At 45.0% G+C, this 25,157-nt stretch overlaps 1 protein-coding gene across 1 annotated transcript in view; it reads left to right on the top strand.

The window, feature by feature from the left end:
- LOC134893243 (baculoviral IAP repeat-containing protein 1f-like) overlaps positions 1–25,157 on the top strand; it is a 217,664-nt gene that overhangs the window by 10,160 nt on the left and 182,347 nt on the right. The window contains exons 2-3 of the mRNA XM_063913674.1: positions 9,836–9,891; positions 10,071–10,260. The gene's annotated coding sequence lies outside the window, so the exon portion shown is untranslated. The remainder of the gene's footprint in view (positions 1–9,835; positions 9,892–10,070; positions 10,261–25,157) is intronic.

Genomic DNA, 25,157 nt, shown 5'->3' with positions numbered 1-25,157 from the left:
TACATCAACCTTTACTACCTTGACACAGCAGTTTAAGTAAAGACAAGTTAAAATAAGGGAAATTGTTTTTGTGTATATATATTTAGTCCTCCTTCTTGTTTGTTCAAAATGACCACTAGAAGAGAAGAGAGGTCAAAACATCTAGAAATTTTTGCCATGAAAGGCAAAAAAATTATTAACGATACGCCCATATTGGAAGAGACCTTCTGTGAATTATATCTCTCACTTGAGAAATTAGAACTAACTGAGATTAAACAATGGTGGGAAAGTATGACCCTGATAAAATATTTAGAACACAATATGATTCCTAGGGGTCTACGTATAATCAAGAAACCAACTTTTCACTCTGACGATGAGGGTTTTGTAGACAAATGGAACAAAACCTTGGATGAGTGCTCGTACAAGCTTATATAGCTCATCATAGAAGATAGGAAGATTTCCTTACAGAAAGTTGAAGCAGAGAGTAATATTATTAGAAAACGTTTAGAGCCCCTGAAAAACTTAGATGATTTTATCAAGTTAGAGACTCTCACAGAAGATAAATTGAAAAGATTAGAAATGGATATCATTGATCAAAAGAGAAGGAAGTTCATGCGGGACACAGAAGATTATAGGAGAGATTATAGGAATTGGAAACAAGTGAGAATGCCAAATTACAATACCCATTGGAGAGAAGAGCGACATTCAATGAGGGAAGAACACGGCAATAGCCTTACTACACACGCTCAGAGGGAGCAGAAGTTTAAACCATATAATAGTGGTGATAGAAACTATGGATTACCCTATGGGAATTCCAAGGGGTTTCGTAGAGACCGCCTTAGATCAGGTACATCAAGACAACATCTGGAGAGGGAAAGAAACAACCATCATATAAGAAGAACGATGACCGACCAACACTGGAAGATGGGAGAAGAAAAGGACCACCATCGACAGGGAGATAGATATCCATCAAATAGAGGGGTAGAGAACCGGAATTACCCGTCGAATAGAGATCTCATTAACAGTTTTAATAAAGGAAGGAAAGATGGAGAGGAAGAATTGAACATCTCCACTAAAGGTCTCATTAGTCGAATTAGTGATAAATTATCTACATTAGTTCAAAAAGATACCCAAAGACAGATATCAGACTCGGGAGAGAGTGATGAAGAAGAGGCCGATAGATATATGGATGCTTTTTTAGAATTGGCAAACAATGGAAGTCAGCTTTTGGATCAAGGGGCAATACCCAAGAAGAAACTGAACAGCAAGAAGGAGAAGGGGAAAAGGAAAAGAGGAACATACAGTTCAGATACAAGCGAGGAAAACGTGGGGGTCGCAAGGTCCAACAACAAAAACAAAAAAAGGAAAGAACAAAAAGGACAGAACAAAAGAGCATCCTCAACCTGAGTAGCTATGCACTCAGTAGAATGGAGGCCAAAGTCCTAGATAAGGGACTTAAATATGCACCTTCCAATACATTAGACAAATTCAGTACCTTCATTGATTTGCATAAATTTATTAGAAAACTGACTCTAAAAAAGTTTTTCAGTAACAATACACAGGTGATGTCAAATAAGAAGGTTCCACAAATAGATCCATTTGTACATACAACACATCGAACGAAATCGACGTTTTTTCCACAGCACTGTAAGAACGCACAGATCAAAACGTTCCAGAAACTGGTGGAAACTGATATTGAAAACATTGAAGTTAAGATACCTATGAGAAGAAATAATTTTTTCCAAGAAAGAGAAGTTGGCACTTGATACATTGAGAAATAATGATGCAATCGTTATTAAACCAGCGGATAAGGGGGGGGGGAATCGTTATACAAGATAGAGATAAATACGATCAAGAGGCTCTTAGACAACTCACGGATGACACAACGTACCAACTCCTCAAGAAAGATCCTACTATCAAGTACATGGAAGAACTCAACACACTTCTCAAGAAAGGTCGAAATATGGGTGTCTTAAATAAACAGGAGTTTGAATTTTTAGATGTAAAAAATCCGAATAAACCCATATTCTATCACCTCCCAAAGGTCCATAAGGATAGTAATAACCCCCCAGGACGCACAATCGTAGCGGGGGTGGGATCCCTTACGGCCAATTTGTCCGGTTATGTAGATAAGTTTCTACAACCGATAGTAGTTAAACAGAAAGGTTACATAAAGGACACAACGCAAGTTTTGAATATACTGCATGAGCTACAGTGGAAAAAGGGATTCTTTTTGGTAACCTGTGACATAAAGGCTCTCTATACCTGTATCCAACACGATATTGGATGTCAATACGTTAAAAATAGGATTATGGAAGAAGGTACTCTTAAACAAGAACAAATAGATTTCATTATGGAATCAATTTTATTTATCCTTAATCACAATTTTTTCCACTTTAATGGTTCATTCTACACTCAACGTACCGGAACGGCGATGGGTACGAAATTCGCACCCTCGTACGCCAATCTCTTCTTAGCGGAATGGGAAACACGGAACATATGGTCAAATGAGAAGTATAAAGATAAATTACATCTTTGGTCTAGATATATAGACGATATCATTATTGTTTGGAAAGGAACAAAAAGTGATTTGGAGGATTTCATACGAGAAATCAATGCTAATGAAGTGAATTTAGAATTCACCAGTACAATCAGTGAAGAGTTGATACATTTCCTTGACCTCACCATCTATATGGAAAATGACAAACTGGAAACGAAAACATATACAAAACCCACAGACAGTAATAGCTATTTAAACGCAAACAGTAATCATCACAGAATGTGGATTAAGAACATTCCGGGAGGACAAATGAGGCGTATTAGACGTAATTGTTCAAAAAATTTAGTTTTTGACGTACAAGCAGACGACATTATTCAGAAATTTGAAGATAAACAGTATGATAAACAACAGTTACTAGAAATAAAGGAAGATACTAGACATTCAGATCGGTCCGAACTTCTTAAATATAAACAAAAAACCTCCAATTCTATGAAAGATGTTCTATTCATCACTACGTTCTCAGCCCAGAACAGTAGGATAGAGGAGAGCATTCGAAAACATTGGCACATCTTACGATCTGATTTAGTCCTGAAAGAACTACTCCCAGTGAGACCACATATAGTTTACAGGCGAGCACCCACGTTGAAATCAACATTAGTGAAAAGTCATCATAACCCCAAATTAAGATCTAATGAGGGGGGAAAGAAAGGTTTCTCCAGGTGTGGTGTATGTACGGCTTGCAAGAAAACTAGAATGAATTCTACTAGAATTATTGAAATTGTCCGATCTTTTGCAAACGGTATAGACTACAAAATTAGAGACCGAATAAGTTGTAACAGTACAGGGATTGTGTATTTATTATATTGTCCCTGTGGACTTCAATATATAGGTCAAACCAAGCGGAAACTACATATTAGAGTGCAGGAACACCTATGTAATATCAAGAATGGAAAAAGGGATCATAGTGTCCCTGTACATTTTAAAGAGAAACATCAAAGTAACCAGCATATGTTACAATTTGTGGGACTAAAAAAGATCACTGTGCCTTGGCGAGGGGGGAAGTTAGAGGAATATTTAATTAAAGAAGAGACCAAATTGATCTATCATATGGGCACTCTCACCCCTAAGGGACTAAATGCAGATTTTGATCTTACACCCTTTCTACGTTAGGATGAGGTGAATCACTATCATTACTTTTATCATGTATTATTTTAATTAGTGGACAAATAGAATATAGAATAAGGGTTTTTGTTGTCTATGGATCCCCACGTTTTTTTCATGAATATTTAGTGTCCACTAGCAAGTTTTTAGGTATATTTATTATCGATTTATTATCAACTTATTTATTATCTATTACTTATCACCAATTTTAAAAGGCACCGTTTTATGTTGTTGTTAATTGTAAAGAAGTTATAAGAGAAGAGGTTTATGTTCCTTAGACAAGGGAAATAAAAATAAAAAAAGCCAGTGAATTTGAGGAACTGTCGTTTGGAACGCATATACAGGAAGTTCCTCGGCTGTGGAACGCATTGGAACACAGATATAAAACTCCCAGGAAATGACATAATGATTGAATGCACAGGGGAGGAAGAAACAAGTCCGTGAGTGAAGTGAGGTCCCTATAAAGAGACGAACGGGTACGGATCGATTCATCTGCCAATCCTGACGAAGCCTGACCAAGGTGAAACGCGTAGAGCGCAGAATACATCGATCACTCACAACGCCGCTTAGCGCTAAGAGCGGCGTGTAAGGGTATCCGCCGGCGGACTCCGTACCAGATCCATCTTTGGGACACCTTCAGCACGGACATCATACACTTGAACTGCTGTGGAGAGACCCTATAAAGTATTGACAGTCGCTACTGTTAAGACTTACGGAATTATCCCTGCGGTCCTAATTGACCTATGACTGTGCACAACTCTCAGTCCCCTTCTTTTGGAATCATCAGATATGGGACATTGATCTAGATAAATATTCTTGAAGATCACCTGATGTGGAGTTCCCAATAAATACTGGGATCAAATAAATATAGGAGAGGAAATAAGTCGCTACACAGTGCTTTTCTCCCCTTTTCTTGTTGTGGTAGCTACTATATAGAGTGTGTATATCCACTAGTACTGTATCCTGTGGTATTCTGCCCACTACTACACACAATAATATATGTTGCTTGTAGTCTGTCTTTGTTCATGTTTACCGGTAATAGGTTGTTCACATATAGTCTATTTTTAATGCATGATTTATACCAATACTTTATTTATTTTTATTAATAAAATATTCATTGGACAATCAAAGTCTTTTTAGTTTCCATTATCCTTTTTTGCGCTGGGGACACTCTGTATTTTAGGCCAGTGAGTACTGGCCTTAAGCCTTTGAGAAAATCTTGGAGATAAAGGGGGACATTTCCTAAGCAGTGATAAGAGCGGAGAAGTGAGCCAGTGGAGAAGTGGCCCCATCAACCAATTAGCAGCTCTGTATCATTCTATAGTATGCAAACTATAGATGTTATGTCAGTGCTGATTGGTTGCCATGGGCAACTTCTCCACTGGCTCACTTTTCTGCATTTATCACTGCTTAGTAAATGTCCCTCAAAGTACCAACCAACTAGCTCCTACTGTAACTTAACTTTCCCGAACACAGCCAGTTGTGACAGTTGACAGACATGACAGTTTGGAGCTGATTGGCTAGTACTTTATCTCCATCCACTTTCTCAAAGGCTTAGTACATGGGGGGTCATTCCGAGTTGAACGCTAGATAAAAATGTTCGCTGCGCAGCGATAAAATGAAAAACCGGAACTTCTGCGCATGCGTATGCGGCGCAGTGCGCACGGGCGACGTACTTTCACAACGGGCAAAGTATTTTTACACAAGGTCTAGCTAAGCTTTTCAGTCGCAATGGCAGCCGCAGAGTGATTGACAGGAAAGGGGAGTTTCTGGGTGTCAGGGAGTGTTCGAAAAAATGCAGGTGTGCCAGGAAAAACGCAGGCGTGGCTGGGCGAACGCAGGGCGTGTTTGTGACGTCAAATCCGGAACTGAACAGTCTGAAGTGATCGCAAGCTAGTAGTAGGTCTGGAGCTACTCTGAAACTGCACTTTTTTTTTTTTGTAGTCGCTCTGCGATCCTTTCATTCGCACTTCTGCTAAGCTAAAATACACTCCCAGAGGGCGGCGGCTTAGCGTTTGCACGACTGCTAAAAACTGCTAGCGAGCGATCAACTCGGAATGACCCACATAGACCCCAAGGTCCTGTAATTTGTATGAGAGGTCTACACCTGTTTGCCTATATAGTATATTAAGGTCTTTCCGAATGGGCTCCAATAAGTTAGTGTAGATAGCATACCTCTCAACTTTGCCGGCATCCAAGGAGGGACATCAAGGGGGTGTGGCCTCGTGGCAAGTGCCGCGATCGCAAGCCACGCTCCCGTTTTCGTCATTATGGGGGCATGGACAGCACTGTGAGAGCTGCTGGCCATGCCCCCTGTCCCTCTCTGCCAGGAATAGACGCTGTGCGCATGCGCACAGCGTCTATTCACCGCTGCTCTCCTCAGAGCAGCGAGTGACAGGGGGGATCTCCCAACTGCCCCCCTCCACTCGTGGGACACTGCGACCCGCGGGTGGGACAGCGGGACAGACCATGAAAAATGGGACTGTCCCGCCAAAATCGGGACAGTTGGGAGGTATGAGATAGAGCTTCTCGCCCTGTCATACTGTATTTGTTCTTTGAGAGATTGCCACCTAGTGACAGCTAGTGAGCTTGGGCAGCAAGCATCCTGATTCAGAAGGCCAGGTTGTGCACAGATCACATGCACACTAGCAGCTGGGCGGGGCCACTGCTCACTGAGGCAGATCATCTCTCAGTCCTGAAGGATGGAGGACGCAGTCTCATTCTCTGCCACAGACACACTGCAGTTTTCTCCATTAAAAGTACAAATGGACCTGAGAACAAAAGACATATTACAGCCTCGTCTCAACCTCTTCCTCAGAGGAACAGTATATTTTGTTGTATTACTGTAATTCAGGCTCCAACTTGCTACAGTAGTTAGTGATTGTTTACATGTTCATAATAAGCAGCTTGGTTCCAATTACATAATCAGGGACGTGCAGTGAGCTAAATGGCTTAGGAGGCACTGGCTAACCCCAGAGCCAGATATACATGCAATATATGTGCCAAAGGGTACATCTGGGCATTATACACAGGTGCAGCATTATAAACTCCTGGAAATCTGGTGAGTTTTGATTAGAGATGTGTAGAAAGAATACACAGGTGAGGCACTGCCTCACCTGCCATAGACTTTTTACTCCAGAGTTTGGGCTATAAAAATGATTAGAATAATGCAAAGAAGATATTTCAAACAAATCATCAGCATTTTTCATATATTTTATTCAGTCAAAACTCTGGTTTAAACGTAAGTATGACAGGAAAGGCTCTGCCTCACCCCACCGCATGTCACTGTTACATATACATCTTCTGTTTCAAAACAAAAAATCATTCTTTATTATAATGTTACGGTACAAGGGAAAAAAGGATTGCCATCCATGAGCTTCCGAAATTCTGAATTCAGTGAGCAGTATCTGAGCTGCTAGTGTGCATGGCCTGCAGGATAGGTGCAGCTTCACTTGGTTACATGTGTGACCCATCCGATGGAGCGGTACAATCAGTAGCGGATCTTGCCACGGGCAAGCAGGACTTTTGCCCGGGGCGCCGCCTTCCGGAGGGCGCTGGCGCCATCCGGAGGGCGCCGCACCGTGGCAAGATCCGCCACTGCTGCCCGCTGTGTCCCCCGTCCGCCTCCGCTGCCCGCTGCCGTCCCCGTCCGCCTCCTGTGAAGGGAACTAGACGCTATGCGTCTAGTTTCCCTTCGTGGAGAGGACCTTTTGCTGTGCGGTGCGCGAAGACGTCATCGCGCACCGCTCAGCATTCAAGCGGCGCTAGCAATGTACAGGGGGCGTAACTGACCACGCCCCCTGTATTAGGTCACGCCCCTTTTCCTGCCCGGGACGCAGAGCGCCCTTGAACCGGCCCTGGGTACAATGTAACTATATATCGCGCGTGCCGTACACACTGCATGATCCAGTGTACAATCATGCATATCTGCATACTGTCATTCATTACATCTGATGTACAGCACATCAGATGGCAGCAGGCGATGAACGGCCTCTGTATACATGCAATCGGGAGTCAACACTATACAATGTGTAAGATATACAGTATCTTCCCAAACCACATCGTACGATATATCTTATAGTGCGTACCCAGCTTTAGTGTCAGCCGGTTAAGGATGCTTGCTGTCTAATAAATCGGGTGGCAAGTCTCTGCAAGTTGGTGGCACTCCCCTCCCCCCCGATTACCTTTGTAGCTACCCACACCTGCCCACAGACAGAGGAAAAGTGGGCAGGGCGATGATACATTTTGCGCTGTATCTTGTCATCATAGCTCCACCCCTTGCTTTGCAATGTTAGTAATCTGGACATTGCCTATCAGCCCCCTTTTTCGTGTCCCCGCCCATGGTGAGTCGACTTGGCTGCTCTCTTTTGGAGGGAGCAGCCAGATAATCGGCAAGTATGTCCTATTCCTTAGAACAGTTTGCAGGTCACAGATTACTAGAAAATAGTTCCATGTTTTGATAATTCCCTGCTTTATCTCCTAGCCCTGGCTTCTAGGCTGTTGTTTAATTTACGTTATTACATTATGCTAATATATAATTAACAATGAGTAATATTCTTGTTACCACTTGTTACAAGTGATAAACGGTGCTCCAACCAATCAGGTCCTAACTGTGTCTGAAAAATGACAGTTAGGAGCTGATTGGCAGGAGCACCATTTATCAGTCGTAAGTAGTGATTACGAGAATATCACTCATTGTTAAATCTGCCACTAGATTTGTTGTTAGTTTGTAGGATGAATTATACCTCCCCTGCCTTATTTATCTTCATTTTCTTTCCTTTTTCTTGCCTTCCTTCCACCAAATCCACCCCCCCTCCCCTCTTCCTTTCCCTCCGCCTTACCTTTCCATCCCTGGTTTGTCACTTTTTTTTGGTGGGGAAATCACTCACATCGCTGTGTTACCCTTTTCTAATTAGCCTTCATTTGTGTTCTGCTGCCACTTCCAAGCACCCTTATTAGCCTGTTATCATACCTCCCAACTTTGTGCTGCCTTGAGGAGGGACATTTGTGCAGGTGCATGCCTGAAATTAGGGGGTGTGGTCACACTGCTAGGGTCCATGGGCTCACAAGAAGTGCCACTGTGATGTTCCAGTAAGTACTTGGTTTGGAGGTAAGGGTAAGTATGTAACTGAAAGTCGATAAAATTACCTTTTGGCGGTCACTCAGAATTTTCCCTCTTTGGAGTCTTCACAGAGAGGTGAGAGTGGTGTCTTCCTTAAAAATAAACTATAACCTTCTTTTTTATAGTCAAACAAAGCATCAATTTATTAAAGCACAAGTTGCGTAAAATGGGCAAGTTAAGTGTTTGTTCCTAGGAACGATTACAATACTATATAACGATTGCAAATGTCAACAGTTAACTTCACAAGAGAACCAATAAACGCGTTTATTGAACCGCTCCGTGTTGTGACGGCACCTTATTCACCTGGGCGGATACCCAAAGCTAGATTAGTAGAATATATCTGTTATATGTGACTACAAATGCAAGCATAGATAATACTTCACAAATCCATATAATACAATGGCCTTACTTTAAAGCATACACTACAAATTGGCAAGGATAAACACTATTGGTTTCTGAAGCTGACCCCAAGTCTGTTTATACAATACAATACAGTTCAATTGGGGACTGTTCGTTATACTGGTGCGATCCAAACTGTTTACTGCAAGGAACGGGTATAGCTACACTCCGTATATGAGCTGGCGCCCTGCATAGGTTACAATAGTACAGTTATAGGCTGCGGGACGGTCATTTCCCTGGAAAGGTTGCGATCCCTATTTAAGTTATTACCTATTTGTACTACAGTTCCTTACTCTGGATTCACTGTAGTAGTACAACGATTTGTTATTCCAAATTGACTAGAAGCAGGTGTAACAAATACAGGTATTAGGCACTCCACTGTAAAGGCTATTTGTAATCCTCTCACTCGGCTGGGTTCTCCTCACTTGCTAATTCCAGCGGGGCAGATTAATTATCCAAGAAATTAGGACCCTTTATGCTGACCGATTTAATAATTGCTGGTATAGTTGAGCTTGAACTATCACTGAGATGTAATCCCTTAAACGGGCATAGAGTTATTGCAATTACTTATTTATGTGCCTCCACCCAAACTTTTATTCTAGACGTTATGACGTCTAGACTCAAAAGGGTTTAGTCTGGGAAAACCCTAAACTTCTGTTCCTTTTCTTTTACAGGTAGATGAAATACTGGCGTTACCTTTGGAATTTATCACTATACACATTTCTTACCGGTAAGTGTCATACACAGTACACAGTCAAAATATATTAGCATATTTACTAGGTTCTATTTAGTACGCATATAATCATACAATTTACTTTTATAGATTAACAGTTGTTTAGTTAAACAGTTGCTTGTAACACTATATATGTTGTACATTAAACCAAAATCAAAAGCTTTTTCCTTTTCCAGCTTCAAAAAGGAGAGTTTTCTCCGAAACGCGACTTGGAACGACATGGATAACGTTTCTTGAATGCACTTTTTGGATTCCCTACTCAGCCTCCAGAGGAAAAAGCTTTTTGTGGTGGTGCTCTAACAACTCTATCGGGACCGGAATGCTTTTTTGCTTAAAAGCTTCGGCCCACCGCAAATCCTATAGAGGGTGAGAATTCATTGGGACTAGTGCAATTTTGTTTTATGTTTTTATATGTCATTTTGTCACAATTGTGAATAATAAAGTAATGTGTTTTTATTTATAAACACTTTCTGGCACTCATCTTTGTTATATGGGCGCCTTTTGTACATATCCATTCATTTCCTTAAAATAATAAGCGTATTGCTGCTTCGTGGTCTCTTCTACATATAAAATCACAATGTTAAAATAACAAAATTTAGGGCCTAATTCAAGGTTGATTGCAAAAGCAAAATCTTCTTTTAATGGGCAAAGCCATGTGAAATTTAGATTTCAGCTTGAACACACCCCACCCAAATCTAACTCTCTGTGCACATGTTATATCTGCCCCACCTGCACTGCACATGGTTTTGCCCATTAGAGGAAGTTTTTGCAATCAACCTTGAATTAGGCCCTTAGACACATACCCGGTTGCAAACATTTTTTCCATATACATTTTTTTTTTTGTAAAACTGTTTTTATTTTCTTATTTTCATAATGTAAAGAGTTACATACAGTGGTGATTCATAATGAAAAATTATAAGTAAGGCATAAATACAGACGTACATCCCCGCTATAACAGAACCGCGGGTATCTCAGTGCCTTGCATCTTGTGCCACCTAATTCCACATATCCTGTATTCATACACTCTAAACTGTAAACTATTATCACCCACTTATAAACATGATAAAATAATAATAAGGGGAAAAACAAGAGAGGAAAGGGAAAGGGGGAGACAAGACAAGACAATTCACTCCGTAGTCGCGCGGAGTACATACAGTACAAACAACCTATGCCTCAAAAGAGCAAAGTGTACACATATCAATTAGCATCCACTCGTTTATAAAGAATCCAGGAGGTATTTTCAAAGAGCCTTTCAATATGGCCCTGTGTTGCAATGTCTAGGCTGTCAATGTAAAGCTCCCATTTCGAATAAAAGCGAGCAACCCCCCTCTCAATGTCTGGCAAGGTGGCTTGGCGCTCGAAATAGAGAACCCGTAAAAGCACATTTTTTAATTCCCCTAAAGAGGGAGACGACTTTTTCGTCCAATGATTCAGAATAACTTTGTTAGCCACCGTGAGAATAACCGTGAGAATGGGAGTGACTCGCTTCCTATCTATGCCAAGAGGCCAACCCTCAAAACAGTTGCATAAACAAGCTATGGGGTCTCTGGCAACCCCCAATGAGAGAGTTCTATTAATGAATACAATAACTTTGTTCTAAAACGTAGCAATCTTCCTACATGCCCAGAAGCAGTGAAAGAAAGAGGCCCTTGACACGTGACATTTTAAGCATTCACTTGTCCCATCCGGGATCATATGTGTTCTTTGGGCTGGAGCTATATAAGCCCTGTGTAATAACTTAAAATACACTTCCTGAAGCTGAGCCGAATGTAAATATTTAAATGTATACTGACAGGATTTCAGTAGGATTGATTGCGCCGGGAAATCTGGTATATCCCCCGCCCAATTAGAAATCGTGCGATTCCATAGCTTTTCCTCCTGCACCACCCGTAAATGATCATAATAATATGATAGACGATAAGTAGAGGCATTCGTGAGAGTGAGGAGAGTGGCTATCGGATCCTGTATGTCTGGCGAGGGCATAGGGACCACCATAGTAGTGACAAAATGTCGGGCTTGCAGGTACATATAAAAATTTGAATTTGCTATACCATATCTGGACCTCAATTCCTCAAAGATACAGCATATGTCGTCCACCAGGGTCAAATACATCTCTAATAGACGAAATTCCCCGCTCCCGCCACTGCTTAAAGTTAGCATTTTCCAGCCCCGGGCTGAAGCAAGGGTTCCCCCAGAAAGTTGTGTATCGGGAGGAGGTCGGGTGTCTATGTAATTTAGAATTGGAATAGTGCCAGGCTCCATAAGTATCAGAAAGGATAATATTCGTTTTAAGTGATGCCGTCAGTTTGTTCTTTGGGGTGTGAAGGAGGGCGCTGGGAGAGAAGGGTGCAAACAGTTCCTCCTCCAATGTATAATTGGTAAAGCAGGAACGCAGGGCCGGTTCCGGGGCTTCTTGCGCCCCGGGCGGCATTAGGGGGCGTGGCTTCATACAGGGGGCGTGGTCAGTTACGCCCCCTGTACTGTAGTAGGATGTGCAGTGCGCGATGATGTCATCGCGCACCGCACAGCAAAGGTCCTCTCCACGCAGAGGAAAACTAGACGCTAAGCGTCTAGTTCCCTTCGTGGAGAGGACCTTTGCTGTGCGGTGCGCGATGACATCAACGCGCACCGCACATCATTACAGTTAAGGTCCTCTCCAGGAAGGGAAATTAGACACTTAGCGTCTAGCTTCCCTTCACAGCAGGCAGCCCACGAAGGGAAACTAGACGCGTAGCATCTAGTTTCCCTTCACAGGACAGCGGGCAGCGGCGGGCACCACAGCAGCAGCGGATCTTGCCACGGTGCGGCGCCCTCCGGACGGCGCCGGCGCCCTCCGGAAGGCGGCGCCCCGGGCAAAAGTCCTGCTTGCCCGTGGCAAGATCCGCTACTGCAGGAACGCTGCCATAACCAGTCCGTGACATAACAGAACATCACTGCTCTACTAAACGCCTCCAAGTCTGGGATTCCCAGCCCCCCCTCCGCCCTTGGCAACTGAAGTTTAGCATAAGAAATCCTAGGTTTCTTCCCTCCCCATAAAAATTTAGAGAACATGGAATTTACCGACTTACAGTCTTTTTTTGTAAGGCGAAATGGCAGCATCTGCAAAACAGAGTTTCGGGAACACCACGCTTTTAAGGACCATCAGGGACAAAGGCAAATTAACCCACCCGTCAAGGAGGACCCGAACAGCCGTCAGGACCGGTGCAACATTAACTGCGTATAGCAGTTCCAGTGACGTAGGGATCATTATCCCAAAATACTTAAGAGCACTCTGGGTCCTAGGGAATTGGGATAAAACCGGGTGCCTATTGAAAAAAGATGCATCTCCCGATAGAGGCATTAGTTCCGATTTGGAAAGATTAACCATGTAACCCGCAAAGGATCCAAAGCTGTCAATGATGGAAACTATAGGTCCTATTGACCTGCTGGGGTCAGCTATAAACAGCAACATATCATCAGCAAACAGTGCTATTTTAACCTCCAGCCTGCCCACAGAAATGCCTCTAAAGGAAGACGCGTCACGGAGGGCTATCGCCAGTGGCTCCAGGGCCAGAGCGAACAGCAGTGGGGATAAGGGGTAACTCTGGCGGGTGCCTCTCTGAATGTAGAAGGGGGAAGAAATATAGCCATTTCCCAATACCTGCGTGGCAGGGTCTTTGTACAAGCGGACCAACACCTCTACAAAGGCAGACGGGGCCCCGAACCTATGTAGTGTATCAAATAAATGGTCCCAAGTCACCATATCAAATGCCTTTTCGGCGTCAAGTGATAGGATAAAATTGGTGCCCGTATCTGAGGAATTCTGTAACCTCTGCATTACAGTTAAAACTTTTCTGATATTCACAACCACCTGATGGCCCCAAATGAACCCCGACTGATCTGGGTGGATAATAGAGGGCAATACAAGCTTCAACCTGTCAGCTAATATCTTGGTAAACAACTTATAGTCCGTATTAAGGAGGGAGATGGGCCTATAAGATTCCGGGAGTTCCAGGTCCCTACCTGGCTTCGGCAACACCCTAAGGAACGCTGAATTAAAGAAACTAGGCAGGGCCTGATCTGAGGGTAGTTTATTAAAAAATACCTGCAATGTATCCCGGATGTGGGGCAATAGGATTTTGTAATAATCATTGGAGAGGCCGTCCGGTCCCGGCGCCTTTCCAGTTTTCAATGCCTTAATCACCCTTTCTACCTCCTCCCCCGATATGGGTGCCATAAGGGATGAGGCCTGGCTGTCAGACATCTGAGGTAAACTCATATTAGCCCAAAAGGCCTCTTTATTGGGCAGATTACCAGGAGGCTGAGAATATAGTTGGGAATAAAAAGAGCTCAGCGCCTCCGTTATCTTGGCATTAGTCCGGACCCTAGTACCGTCGCTAGTGCGGAGGGATTTAATTACCGAAGAAGAGTGACGCCCTTTCAATAAGAAGGACATTAATTTGCCCGGTTTATTACCATATCTGTGAAAGGAGGCATTCCTATAAAAAGTGTGCTTGGCTTCCAAGTGATTCAGAATATTATCAAAAACGGCCTTCTTATTATTATAATCAGCCCTATTAGTTGGGGTTGGTGATTGCTTAAACCTTTGAAAGGAAGTCGTCAAGTTCGCCTGAGCTTCCAAGTATGAGCCGTCTAATTGCCTATCCCTGTGTGCACAGTAAGACATAATAACCCCTCTCATGACGGGCTTAGACGCCTGCCAGAACGTCAGAGGCTTCTCGGACTCACAACCAGCGTTATTACTCTTGTAATCTAGCCATGCTGCTTCCAACATATTACGAAATTTCAATGAATTAGCCAGATGTGCCAGAAACCGCCACTGCCTCACCGGGCCCTTATCTACGTGTACCGACAGTTTAATCCAACATAGGGCGTGATCCGAAATACTAATAGCTTCGATCCCAGCATCCATGACCCTGGGGAACATGTGTTCTGGCAACAACAGGTAGTCAATGCGGGAGAGCGTACCATACGCAGCAGATAAGCAGGTATAATCCCGTTCCAGCGGATAGCATGCCCTCCACACATCCACCACCCGCAGTCGGCGTGTTAGATACTGAACACCCACTTTCGGGGTGCTATACCCCCGACTCGAAGCCACATTCGTATCCAAAACATGAGACGAAACCACATTGAAATCCCCCCCTAACACAATGTTGGACTCTATATGACCATATAGTTTGTTCAACATATCCAAGAAAAACACTTTGGGGCGGTTATTCTGAGCATATATATTACATAGCAATAAGCGTGTGCAATCTACTGTGACGTCTGCAATAACGTACCGACCCTGTGGGTCAACCTTTATAGAATGAACAGTATGAGATAGTGACTTTCATATCAGTATGGCCACTCCCCGTGCCTTAGAGGAGTATGGGGCCGAGGCCAATACTGACCACCGAAGTGTGTTAAGTTTGGCTACCTCTAGAGGGAAGAGGTGCGTTTCCTGCAAGAATGCTATATCCATGCGGAGCTTGTTTAGATACATAAGGATTTTTTTCCTCTTAGCCGGGGAGTTTATACCCCCCACATTCCATGTGCTAATTGCTAGAGACGACATGCAACTAATCTAAATAAACCCAATGAAGTAATGACGAGTACATAAAGGAAGTGGTGGTCCAGCCACCTCTGTTCCATCCACCGCGACACTTGAGCAAACATACAGGGGGGACAAGATGGGACACAAAGAGGGTAACACATAGAAAAAAAAGGACAGAACAGGACAAGAGGCAGTAACTCGCCTCTACCGTCCAAGAAATAAGAACTTCCAGCCATATAGAAATCCGTAAGGCTAACTTCAAACTAGGCATGCTTACCCCTAGAACACCCCGGCCAATAATGACATTCAACAAGATAAATGAGAATCCCAGCTTCCCCCCAGCCCAACTGAACAGATTAAACTGAGGCTAAGGAAAAGAGGGTGTCTGGTACTTATAAACTAGATGAAAAGCATTTAGGCATTTATTCCCCGTTCATGGGTACCATACAAATAGCAAGCATATGAGCAGTCCCGGCCGGAACTCCTAGGCCATCCATCCAATAAAGCATTTAACCCCCAGCTCAGGGCCTATGATGTGGAACGTGGAGAAGTAGGAGAAGACGCATGTCTCGATTTCCTTCCTTCAGACAGATAACCGGCTGTGTCAGCTACATTAGAAAAGTCACGAAAGGAGTCCCCCTCAAAGAGCCGTAAACATGCAGGGTACAACAGTGCAAACTTCCTGCCCTCCTGGACCAGGCGAGAGCAAATCTGAGAGAAATCCTTGTGAGCTCGGGATACTTCTGCTGAGTAATCTTGAAAGAGACGCAAGTCCCTACCATCCCATGCAAGAGTCCTGTGTCTCCTGGAAGCAGACCAAATAGCTTCTTTATGAAGAAAGTTTAAACAGCGAAAAATCACCACACGTGGCCTCGCGTTCTGACCCGTCCTGGGCGGTCCTAACCGGTGGGCCCTTTCCACTACCATGTCTGCACATGTGTCCTGGATTTCCAATAACTCTGGGAGGGACACTTGTAAAAAACGATACAGGTCTGGCCCTTTAAGAGATTCTGCTAAGCCAGGGGTGGGCAACATGCGGCCCGATGCTGCCTGGCCCGCTGTCCCCCACCAGTGTGCAATGACAAGCGGCCTGACTGGCTGAGCCGCTTGTCATTGCGCTACAGAGCTCTGAGACGCGGCGCCGCTGAGGAAAGACCCGGTCACGTCACAGGGACTGCTGACCGGTATTTCCTCTGTGACGTCAGGCGCTGGGCAGCGCTGGGGGTGGAGCCACGGCAGGATTGTGGATATGTGCCCTCTGCATCAGCGGCAGTAGCAGCGGGGCCGCACTGTCTTGTCTTTGTTTGAATGCGCTGGTAGTGTATGTAGCTGTGCGCTCAGCTCTGTGTCTGCTGAGCACACCTCTACATACATTACCCCGCATTACATCGGTGTGGCCAGCACTCATTGTCTGCCCCCTCTTCGCTGGGTCATCAGATGTCCGCACTCCACAGGTGACATTAGCGGGGAGGCGATGCAGATGCATGGGCACATGCTCCGCCTCCCTTCCCCGGCTCACTGATCAGTGCTGCCTCCTCCTCAGGCAGCTTGGCGCCACCACCTCCTCCTACTACGGGGAAACAGGATCCTGCAAGGTGAAAAATCACACACTCATGTCATGGGCATGAGTGTGTGGGGGACAAGTGATGTATTGTTGCTTTGGTTAAAAATTATTGGTATTTTGTACATTATATTAGTGTGGCTGTGGATGTCACCAGCCTTGAACTGCTTGCTCGCTCTCTCTCTCGGACTCTGCTTGCCTAATGTGTAAAAAGGGGGGCTTTGCTGCCGTAATGTGTAAAAAAGGAGGACTCTGCTGCCGTAATGTGTAAAAAAGGGGGACTTTGCTGCCGTAATGTGTAAAAAAGGGGGGCCCTGTTGCCATAATGTGTAAAAAAGGGGGACTCTGCTGCCGTAATGTGTAAAAAAGGGGGACTTTGCTGCCGTAATGTGTAAAAAGGGGGACTCTGCTACTGTAATGTGTAAAATTGTCTTGTATTGTATATACAAGATATATATAAAGGTATACTTAGTAACACGTCCCTGGAATGTGCAGGAAAGATGGAGCTTCAAATTGTCGTGTGGACGGGCGTATTTCCCTTTTCTGAAGCAATCCTTTCTCCTCAGATCGATGTTAACATGGAAAAAATGGTATATATATATATATATATATATATATATATATGTGTAATAATGTTTAAATAATGAATAAGTCTCTCTCAATGTCAGAGATATTAAACACAGAAAAGGCAATATTCATCCATCGATGAGGCGTACCCCAACTCACTTTCCAAACGAAAGAAGAAAGCCTATCAAGGTATCTTTTTCTATCCACCTCTGTGTTTAGAAATCACAGATTTAGGTGATAAACCCTCTTTGCCAAGGAAATAAGCTTACCTCACTCACACAAAAAGGGGGTGGTTGAAACACATAAAGGTATCTTTCATACTCTGTAAGTTGAATGTGAGGCGTACCCTACTCACGGAAATAAAGATTATATTCAAGCACATCTGGGTTTCTTTCGATGATCAAACGTGAGAGTGTGGACCTTCTACTATACCATTTTGGTATGAACTGTCATTGCTTTTAACTAAATTCTGTCACAACTGAGGGCCTGAGCTGACGAGAGGCAGCCTCAGTTGTAGGGGCTGAGATGTAACGGAACCTGGGAGGTTATATCAGACCCCTAGACATGTAAGTAACATGTAGAATAACTGCCCGAAGGCGTGACCACGACAACCAGGATAAAAGTCAATGATGTTTATTATGACATACTCCGTAACACAGCAGCAAATAAGAAAACATAAAACTCAGCAGGGAAATAACACAGTTCCTGGGTACTACAGGGTGGCAAGGACCACAGGGCTCTGGTAGTATGAGATAGTTCTTAATAATCTTCTAGGTGGAAAGTCCTTACCAGGCCCGACTGTAGCAATGGAAATAGCCCAGGATCGTACCAGCTGGTGTTCCAGGAAAAGCTGGGCTGCTGTGGGTAAAACGGCTGCTGTGGATACTGGCTGAAACCAGACTGATGTTGACACGGAGTGAATACTGGCTGGAACCAGTTAAATAATAAATGTAGCTTGAGAGCGATGAAATATGAAGTGATGTTTGGAGCTTGAGAGCGGTGAAATAATTATGCCGGTGATAAATGATAATCTGCAGAAAAGGGTACCGGCACTTTAAGAAGAGCTGACCTCTGCTGGAAGCTGGATGCTGAAAGCAGGTGGATCTGTAGCTGGAAGCAGATGAATCCAAATGGATAGGAGAGTCATGCTACACCGCAGGTGGAAATGCTGATGCGGGTCTCTTTAGTGGAAGTGTGGAGATAGGAGCTGGAATCTGGAAAACAACCACAGGAGAGAGACAAACTGGAACTAGGTTTGACAACCAAAGCACTGACGCTTTCCTTGCTCAGGCACAGATTACTTATACCTGCAGCAAGGAAGGGATTGGCTAGGCAATTATGCAGATTAACATTGCAAACAGCAGATTGGTGGAAATGAACAGATGACAGAATCCAAGATGGCTGCGCCCATGCAGACACTTGGAGGGAAGTTTGGTTTGTAATCCATGTGGGAATTAAAACAGTAATGGTGGCGCCGGCCACAGGAGACAGGAGACGCCAGACTGATAAGTGCACACCCAACCACGCGGGCACAGCGGAGGCCGCGGCTGACGTAATCACCACTCTGACATTCTACATGTAGAAACTCAGGAACAGCGGCGGAGGCCGCGGGAGACGCCATTCCGAATGTAACAGGCGTTGCGGTGACCGCGTCTCAGAGTGACAGGAGAGGGGGCAGGAATGTGGACATCAGTATAACAGATGGGATCCGGTCCTGGAACGCTGAGCCAGCCTTAGGAGGCATCTGAAGGGTAAGTAATGGCGTCCAGATACCCGGATCGTGACAGCACCCCCCCCCCCCTTTAGGAGTGGCCCCAGGACACTTTTTTGGCTTTTGAGGAAACTTGGAATGGAATCTCCGGACCAAGGCAGGAGCATGGACATCAGAAGCATTGGTCCATGAGCGTTCCTCAGGGCCGTAACCTTTCCAGTCAATAAGATACTGTAGTTGACCGTAACGGTGACGTGAGTCCAGGATCTTGGCCACTTCATACTCAACGCCTCATTGAGTTTGGACTTTCGGAGTTGGAGGAAGTGAGGAATGAAACCGATTCAGGATCAGCGGTTTCAACAGGGAAACATGGAATGTCCTGGGTATTTTTAAGAAGGGAGGTAACTGAAGTCTGTAAGCAACAGGATTGATGACTTGCTCAATTTTGAAAGGACCAATGTAGCGAGGTGCAAACTTCATACTGGGAACTCTTAACCTCAAATTCTTCGTGGATAACCATACCCGATCACCCACCTTGAGAGCAGGAACCGCTCTACGCTTCTTGTCCGCAAACTTCTTATACCTGAACGATGCCTTGAGCAGAGCTGCTCGTACACTCTTCCAGTTGTTTGCAAACTGATGCAAGGTGATATCCACTGCTGGAACAGAAGTTGCTGGGAGCGGTTGGAATTCAGGGACTTTAGGGTGGAACCCAAAGTTGGTGAAGAATGGTGTTGAAGAAGATGAGGAATGATACTGATTGTTATGGCAGAACTCGGCCCAGGGAAGTAATTGAACCCAGTCATCTTGAGAGGAAGACACATAGATGCGGAGGAAGGCCTCCAAGTCCTGATTCACCCTCTCAGTTTGACCATTGGTCTGAGGATGGTAAGCCGTGGAAAACTTTAGTTTGACTTGGAGGACTTGACATAAACTTCGCCAGAATTTGGCTGTGAATTGAACTCCTCGATCTGAGATAATTTCTTCAGGCAGACCGTGGAGTCGGAAGATCTCTTGTATGAACACTTGAGCCAACTTGGAAGCTGACGGAAGACCGGTGAGAGGAATGAAGTGTGCCATCTTGGTGAACCGGTCAACTACCACCCAGATGGTATTGAACTTGTTGCACATGGGTAAGTCTGAAATGAAATCCATCGACAGATGGGTCCATGGTCGACGGGGAACAGATAATGGAACCAGTTGCCCCGCAGGCGACTGGCGGGATACTTTATGTTGGGCACACTTTGGGCAAGATGCAATAAACTCGGTGACGTCCTTTTTCAGAGTTGGCCACCAATAGGACCTAGAGATAAACTCCAGGGTTTTTTGGATACCTGTATGTCCGGCAAAACGGGAAGCATGGGCCCAATGCATGAGCTTCTTCCTTAGCACCGGCTTCACAAAACTTTTCCCTAGTGGGGGCGTAGAGTCCATCCCTACCGTGGAGAATGCCAACGGATTAATAATAGGATGCTTGTCTGAAGACTCCGACTCATTTTCTTGCTCCCATGAGCGGGAAAGGGCATCGGCCTTACGATTCTGAGAACCCAGACAGAACTGGAGTTTAAAGTCGAACCTGGAAAAGAAAAGTGCCCATCTGGCCTGACGAGGGTTGAGACATTGTGCGCCTTTCAGATATAAAAGATTCTTGTGGTCCGTAAGTATGGTGATTGAATGAGAAGCTCCCTCCAACAGATATCTCCACTCCTCTAGAGCGAGCTTGATGGCTAGCAACTCCTGGTCGCCAATGGCATAGTTGCGCTCAGCTGGGGAGAACTTCCGGGAGAAGAAACTGCAAGGGTGTAAATGGCCATCTTTAGCCCTCTGAGATAACACCGCTCCTACTCCAACGGAGGAGGCATCCACCTCTAAGATGAAAGGAGAGTCGATGTCGGGCTGTTTCAAAACTGGTGCAGAGATGAACCGTTGTTTTAAAAGATGAAAAGCTTGCGTAGCTTCTTCAGACCACTTGGACGGGTTAGCACCCTTCTTAGTTAATGCAGTAATAGGAGCCACAATGGTGGAAAAGTCTTGTATAAACTTTCTGTAATAATTGGCGAACCCTAAGAACCTCTGGACCCCTTTGAGGGTTAAGGGTATCGGCCAATTCTGAATTGCTTGTAGTTTCTCAGGATCCATCTCTAGTCCGGAACCGGACACAATGTAACCCAGAAACGGAATGGACTTGACTTCAAAGACGCATTTCTCTAATTTGCAATAGAGATGATTGACACGGAGACGGGACAGAACCTCTTTTACCCAAAAACGATGTTCCTCTAAATTGTTGGCAAAAATGAGGATATCATCTAAATAGACCACGACATGACGGTATAAAATGTCTCTGAAGATCTCATTGACAAAATGCTGGAAGACAGCTGGAGCATTGCTCAATCCGAAGGGCATGACGAGGTACTCATAATGTCCGTCACGGGTGTTAAAGGCGGTCTTCCACTCGTCACCCTCACGGATCCGGATGAGATTGTATGCACCTCTCAAGTCCAGCTTTGTGAAGATGGTAGCTCCGCTAACTCTGTCAAAGAGCTCAGTAATCAGGGGTAGTGGATAGCGGTTCTTGATGGTAATGTCGTTCAGACCTCTGTAATCGATGCACGGCCGCAGACCACCATCTTTTTTCTTTACGAAAAAGAAGCCTGCGCCGGCTGGAGAAGAGGAAGGTCGAATGAACCCCTTTGCTAGGTTCTATTTAATGTATTCCTCCATAGAATGCGTCTCAGGCAGAGACAACGGGTACGTTCGGCCTCGAGGTGGAACCTTCCCTGGAACGAGATCAATCGGGCAGTCCCATTCTCTATGAGGAGGAAGGATATCAGCAGAAGCTTTACTGAACACATCCGTGAAATCTTGATATGGAGGAGGTGGAACATCAGACGACCTGGAGGAGGAAGAACAGACAGGCAATACTTTAAACAAACATGTCTCAGCACAGGAGGGACCCCATGCCAGAATCTGCGTAGTCGTCCAATCAATGGATGGATTGTGAAGACGGAGCCATGGAAGGCCCAGGACCACAGGATGTGTGGCTCTTGGAATCACTAAAAAATAAATTTGGAATGAAGAACTCCCACTCTCAGACGAACTGGTAGAGTCCTTAGGGAAATAACTGCATCAAAAATCTTGCTGCCATCCACGGCAGTTAAGGAGATGGACGAAGGAAGTCTCTCGGTGGGTAGGGACCACCGTTTAACATAGGCTTCGGTAATAAAGTTCCCAGCTGCTCCGGAATCAAGGAGGGCAATGACATTCCGGTACCGTTGAGCAATTTGGAGCGACACTGGGAGATTACAATCATGAGGAGATGGAGAGGAGATCATTACTCCTAGCCGGCCCTCTCCTGGGCGAGCTAGGGTTTGGAGTTTTCCCGGACGTTTGGGACAGGCATTAATGGTGTGAGACGGAGCTGCACAATAAAGACAAAGAGACTCAGAGAGACGTCTTCGGCGCTCAGCAGGAGTTAAACGGGAACGGCCAATTTGCATGGGCTCATCTTTAGATGGTGACAGTTGGCGAGGAGGAGGAGCAGAAGATTTTGGAGCAGATGATCTTCCACGCTCAGTTGCTCTCTCTCTGAAACGTAAATCAACTTTCGTGCAGAGTGAGATTAGCTCATCTAACTTGGAAGGTAAGTCTCTGGTAGCTAACTCATCTTTAATACGCTCAGATAAGCCATGCCAAAATGCAGCATACAGGGCCTCGTCGTTCCATGCCAGTTCGGATGCCAGGATCTGGAACTGTATAAGATATTGTCCTACAGTACGTGATCCCTGGCGTAAACGGAGAATCTCAGATGAAGCTGAAGTTACCCGGCCTGGCTCGTCGAAGATACGCCTGAATGTTGACACGAATGCAGTGTAGGAGGATAGCAGGGTGTCGGACCTCTCCCATAATGGTGATGCCCAATCAAGGGCTGAGCCACTGAGAAGAGAGATAATGTAGGCAATTTTAGTACGGTCACTGGGAAAATTGCCAGGTTGTAGCTCAAAATGAATTTCACACTGGTTGAGAAATCCCCTGCAGAATCTTGGAGATCCGTCAAATTTTGCTGGCGTTGGAAGATGAAGACGGGGAGCAGAAATGGGTAAGGTGGGTGGGGTTATAGCTGGAGTCACTGTGGTTGACGCACTGGACGCGCCTGATCCACGGAGGGTTGTCTGAATCCCATCCAGCCGAGTAGAGAGATCCTGGAGACAGCGGACGATGTGGCCCTGTGCAGCCTCCTGATGTTCAAGTCGGGCTGCCAGTTCTTGCATCGGCCTGGCCGCTTGATCCTGGTCTCCAGCTGGATTCATATGGTCAGTGCTTACTGTCACAACTGAGGGCCTGAGCTGACGAGAGGCAGCCTCAGTTGTAGGGGCTGAGATGTAACGGAACCTGGGAGGTTGTATCAGACCCCTAGACATGTAAGTAACATGTAGAATAACTGCCCGAAGGCGTGACCACGACAACCAGGATAAAAGTCAATGATGTTTATTATGACATACTCCGTAACACAGCAGCAAATAAGAAAACATAAAACTCAGCAGGGAAATAACACAGTTCCTGGGTACTACAGGGTGGCAAGGACCACAGGGCTCTGGTAGTATGAGATAGTTCTTAATAATCTTCTAGGTGGAAAGTCCTTACCAGGCCCGACTGTAGCAATGGAAATAGCCCAGGATCGTACCAGCTGGTGTTCCAGGAAAAGCTGGGCTGCTGTGGGTAAAACGGCTGCTGTGGATACTGGCTGAAACCAGACTGATGTTGACACGGAGTGAATACTGGCTGGAACCAGTTAAATAATAAATGTAGCTTGAGAGCGATGAAATATGAAGTGATGTTTGGAGCTTGAGAGCGGTGAAATAATAATGCCGGTGATAAATGATAATCTGCAGAAAAGGGTACCGGCACTTTAAGAAGAGCTGACCTCTGCTGGAAGCTGGATGCTGAAAGCAGGTGGATCTGTAGCTGGAAGCAGATGAATCCAAATGGATAGGAGAGTCAGGCTACACCGCAGGTGGAAATGCTGGTGCGGGTCTCTTTAGTGGAAGTGTGGAGATAGGAGCTGGAGTCTGGAAAACAACCACAGGAGAGAGACAAACTGGAACTAGGTTTGACAACCAAAGCACTGACGCCTTCCTTGCTCAGGCACAGATTACTTATACCTGCAGCAAGGAAGGGATTGGCTAGGCAATTATGCAGATTAACATTGCAAACAGCAGATTGGTGGAAATGAACAGATGACAGAATCCAAGATGGCTGCGCCCATGCAGACACTTGGAGGGAAGTTTGGTTTATAATCCATGTGGGAATTAAAACAGTAATGGCGGCGCCGGCCACAGGAGACAGGAGACGCCAGACTGATAAGTGCACACCCAACCACGCGGGCACAGCGGAGGCCGCGGCTGACGTAATCACCACTCTGACATTCTACATGTAGAAACTCAGGAACAGCGGCGGAGGCCGCGGGAGACGCCATTCCGAATGTAACAGGTGTTGCGGTGACCGCGTCTCAGAGTGACAGGAGAGGAGGCAGGAATGTGGACATCAGTATAACAGATGGGATCCGGTCCTGGAACGCAGAGCCAGCCTTAGGAGGCATCTGAAGGGTAAGTAATGGCGTCCAGATACCCGGATCGTGACAAATTCTTTTATTTAAGTCTTGGACTTAAAAAAATTTCTGTATGTCTTTGGATGCATTATCCACGCTGCTATAACATCTAATGGACTGTGCATACCTTTTTATTGTGTTCATTGTGCTCACCCCTTATGTACGGGGCGTTTTTTAATAAAATACAAACCTTTTTCATGTGGACATATCGTGAACCATATTCTTTTTTGATTTTGGGATCTATCCACACATGAGGAAAATTAGTGCCAATCATTAACAC

This window comes from Pseudophryne corroboree, chromosome 1 (genome assembly GCF_028390025.1).
Source record: "Pseudophryne corroboree isolate aPseCor3 chromosome 1, aPseCor3.hap2, whole genome shotgun sequence".
NCBI lineage: Eukaryota > Metazoa > Chordata > Amphibia > Anura > Myobatrachidae > Pseudophryne > Pseudophryne corroboree.
Note: the sequence above shows the minus strand (reverse complement) of the source record. Positions and strands in the feature narration are given on the sequence as shown.